This window comes from Brassica napus, chromosome C2 (assembly GCF_020379485.1).
Source record: "Brassica napus cultivar Da-Ae chromosome C2, Da-Ae, whole genome shotgun sequence".
NCBI lineage: Eukaryota > Viridiplantae > Streptophyta > Magnoliopsida > Brassicales > Brassicaceae > Brassica > Brassica napus.
The window spans coordinates 40,538,875-40,543,591 of NC_063445.1; positions in this window are offsets into that span (position 1 = coordinate 40,538,875).

Genomic DNA, 4,717 nt, shown 5'->3' on the forward strand with positions numbered 1-4,717 from the left:
TAGGCAGCCGTCATAAGGCGCAGCCCCAATCTTATCGCGTTCCACTTTTAGAAGAGCGAGAAGACCACTTACCACGGACCATTTCAACCATTAATTCCGCCTAACTCACCTAACTTGCCTAACTTCCCAAGCCACTCGCTAGAACCTCACGCTAGAAGCTCATGGTTCTAACGAGCTGGGGGGCTAACTGTTGGGGTCAAAATCGGTCACGACGGAATCAATGTCTGAAAGTCCGTAAAAATCAGCATGAACGTTTTTACGAAAAGTAATCTTCGTAAAGAAATCTTTACGAAGAGCCTTGCGGCAAAATCTTGTTCTAATCTCAATCGAACCACTAAATACCGATTGTCCGAAGGCAACAAACACGTATCCAAATCAGCCACAGACAAGCTCAAGTATGGCCATCGGACAACGCACAAGCCAAGCTTGGTCGCTACGTATCGACCGAGCTCAAGCGAAGCTCGGTCGCTACGTAGCAACCGAGAACAAACACGGCTCGGTCGCTACGTAGCGACCGAGGTCTAGCCACATGGTCGCTACGTAGCGACCGAGCACACACACGGCTCGGTCTTTACGTAGCGAGTGAGCTCAAGCCAAGCTCGGTCTTTACGTAGCGACTTACCTCCAGCCAAGCTCGGTCGCTACGTAGTGACGGAGCACGTACACAGCTCGGTCGCTACGTTGCGACCGAACTTTCCGAAAACGTCGATACGACACGAATCCATGCATTCTTGTCTACTCTTTAATGCTATCTCCCGTAGGCCATGGCTAAACCATTCTTTGTTTCTCATCACTCGAAGTCATCAGTCAATTTTTTTAAAAAAACCGCGGGAAGTTTGTTTTTATCGAAGAAACCGTAATAAACGTTTCGAGTCAAAGACCGCCCAAAGAGACATAAAAAGCAACTCGAAGCCCATTTATGATTTCTTAACTGAAAACCCATAAGCCTTATGACGGTTTATGCTTGGTTCGTAAGGAAAGATAAATGTCAAGTTTCCACGGATAAATGTGAAGTTTCCGAAGATAATCACGAAGATCGGGAAAATTGGAATTTCTCCATTTTTGAGCTATGACGGCTTAAGGGCAGAAGGGGAAAGGCACAAACCGACCTAGGAGCAAGTATATAGGGAGTCCTAGGTGAGAGGCAAAGGGGATGGGGGACACAGCAAAACTCTAGGCACTTAGAAACTTTCAGGCTTTATTCTCAACATGCTATGTTTCTATGACTGGCACCCGATTACCAGACGAACGCCACAAGCAGTTCGATCCCTTGGTTCACTCTTGAACTACGTTCGGCTTGATCCTCGAAAGGGGTACGTAGGCAGCCTTTCATAAGGTTCAGTCCGAAATCAATCAAAAACGTTTTCATATCTTTTTCGTCTTCTGTTATCGAGCTGCGACTCAACTAGGTTTAAGGTTTTACGTTGCTAGAACTAGGTAATTCGCAGATAGCTCATGCAGCCGAAGCTTTTATAATCTCTTGCAATAATCGCAACGCTCTTACGCGGATTCGAAATAAGATCTACCTTTTCTATAAATTCGTTTTGTTATCGTTTCATATTTTCCACCATTTTTTGGTCACTTGTCGTTGGCTCTCGAAGAGAATCCGGGACCTCAGAGAAAGTCAGGGTTTCCTGACTTTCCTCCAATTATGGAAATCGACGGTGTGAATTTCGGTTCCCACATTGATATCGGTCGCGGAAGGTGATGTTTTGCCGATCGATGTCAGCAGTATTTCGTCGGGCGATACTCATGGCAATCGTCTACTCGGATCTTTTTTTTATGACCTGCAATAATTAAAAACAAACATAAATACTAGATTAATAAAAACCAATTCAATATTACCTAATAGTGGGTTGCCTCCCACTCAGCACTTTGTTATAGTCATTTAGATTGACTTTTGGAGGTGATTTGGCTAGTAATGTGAAAAGCTGGAATTTACTGGGAAACGAGTGTCCATCTCTTCTTTGCGCTTGTTGAACCATGTACCAGTGAAGTCTCGCATTGCTTCATCTCCTCTGCGCCATTTGTCCTTCATTATTGCTGTTGTGTTCTGTATCTTCTGCAATCTGTCTCCAAGACTCTCAAGTTGGAACTGATTCCTTATGAATGTGATGTATGCATCGTCTGAGATCTACTCTCCATGGTTGTGTGTATCAGACATGTCTGATTTCATCTTTGGTACTAGCCTGCCTCAGTTTGTAGCTTTGTCGACCGATGTTCGTCTGCGACTATCGGTCGATTTGTTGTTGCGTCTGTCGATCGATGCTGATGCTTCTGGTCGATGAGCGATGTATCCCTGAATCTCCACTAATTCCCTCTGTATTGCTTCTATCTGAGAAGTAAAAAAACTCATTGTAAGGTCCATTGGGAAATAGATGTCATCACATCTCCTACCAAGCCTCTCTTCTGTTGTTTCGAGAGTTTTGTAGATCCCTTCAACCAACTAATTAATCTCTGTTCTGGTATGAAAATCTGATTGAGACTGCATCGGATGTGAGTGTTGTGGGTCATCGTTGATCGATGTTGGGTGGTGTCTGTCGATCGACGCTGGTGAGGTTGCTTCGGCTGCATGCTGTGTTTGGATCCTGGTGATGTCTTGTCTCATATCCTCCATGCATGTAGTCAACCAACTGATGCTATTGTTCAGTGGATAATAGACACCATCAAGCTTCATCTGGAAATCACCTTCATTCTTTTCTTGGGCTCCACAGACTCCATAAAACATCTCGTTGATCTCGTCCTTGGTGTAGATCTCTGGTACCAGCTTGGTCTGTGTGAATGAGCTAGTATGTTCTGGAAGACATATGTAGCTGTGCTCATCTCTTGAAGATATTTTCAGAAGACTTATGATATCATCCTTGGATACTCTGATGATGTGTCCGTCTACACCTCTGGCATTTCCCGGATCATCTCTGTAGACTCCATTCTCATCTTTCTCTTCCCATTGGAATCTCCTAATTCCATCACGGTCATAGGCTCTTTTTTCAAATTCTGGACTGTTGTGTTGTTGCATGAATAGATTATCTTCTCCATTAGCCATCTGAAAAATGTCTGCAATATCTTCTGTGGATACTTGTCATGCATGTTCATCTATTGCTCTTGCTAAGCCATCTGGGTCCCTGAAAATACCAAACTCATCATGTGTTAGATACTGATTATCATATTAAGTTTTTGCGCTTACAGTGGATGGTGGTTTCGGACGGATGTCGATCGATGATTGATGTTGGTCGTTGATCGATGGGCGGTTGACTCTCCAGCAAGGATGGCTGAAATGTGTTCTTTCCCAACAGGTTTCTGCTTGGTGTTGATCTGCTTTTTGCATGTTGAGAAGTTCCTCATATGTAAAACCCTCATGAAGTTCATCTGCTCCTGGCTCATGAATTGCAGTTTCTACTGCATAACTTTTGTGATGATGATCATTTGCCAAACTGCCAATCGGGTAGTCTCCTTCTCGTGCACGGTCGACTCCAGTGTCAATCGATGGGTAGTAGGCAATGTCAGTCAATGCTCGTTGTCGGTTTGTTTGATGAGGATGAGTGTCGTTCGATGTTGAGGCTATTCTGCCGATCGATGGTGCATTCCTTTTCCAAGAGGAATGGTGGAGAAGTCTATCTTCCTCATATAGAATGGCTCTATACTCTATAGCTCGTTCTTCCTCGTAATCTTCATCATACTCCTCGGTATGCATGGTGTTTTCTGTGTGCACTGCCATGTTGGGATTGTAGTAGTCGTTCTCCCAATCTTCCGGACTACTGTCGATCGATTCTTCTTCGGGAATGTCGATCAATTTCTAGTGGGCACTGTCGATCGATGTGGCGGTGTGAGTTTCGATCGACACCGTATATTCTGTCTCATACTCAGCTCCACAGTGGCATGATGCGATGTGTATATATTGTTCTGGAGGACACTTTTGGCTTCTTGACAGGAATGGGGTTGTAGTGGACATGTGGATCTATGAGCGTCAGGCATAGCTGGTTGGTTTGCATGTTGCACACTACTCCTAATGTTGACAAGAATGCTCTCCCAAGTAACACAGAAGAGTTCCAGTTTAGCTTGATATCCAAGACATGAAAATCAACTGGAACTAGAGCATTACCAATCTGTACCTCTAGGTCTCTTATGATTCCTCCTGAGCTCCTCTGAGAACAATCCACAAAAGTGAATGATTCCTTAGAAAGCTCCACCTTGAGACCCAGATGGTCTGCCATAACCCTAGGTAGGATGCTGACTGATGCTCCTGTGTCGCACAGTGCATGTGGGAATTTAATACCCTTCACCGTGCGTGGTACTGCAAACTTCCCAGGATCACTCTTCTTCATCTTTTCTCTGACCTCATAGAACATTCTCCTAATGTCCTCTTCAGTTTCTCTGGTCTCTCTGAAGAACATCCACAATCTGGGGGTAAAATAGGCCTCCTCGAATGGTTTTTCTAAAGGAATCCTGAAGACTCTCTTTTGGAAACTTTCCATCTCCTTCTTAGTTGCTTCCCTTTTCAGATGTTTAGCAACCTTTCCTTTTCTTTTCCTCAAGGTTCTCCCCATAGGAACCGTATCAACTTCCATAGGCTCTGCTGCATCATGTGAATGTGGACTGGTGTCCTCTGGTGGGTTATCTGAAGATTTGGGTTGTGGCCTGAGTGCGTTAAGACGGGCGACGTCTATCTTTGGCATCTGCACTCAGTATGTGAGAGGTGAGCGTCGATCGATGGGCGCTG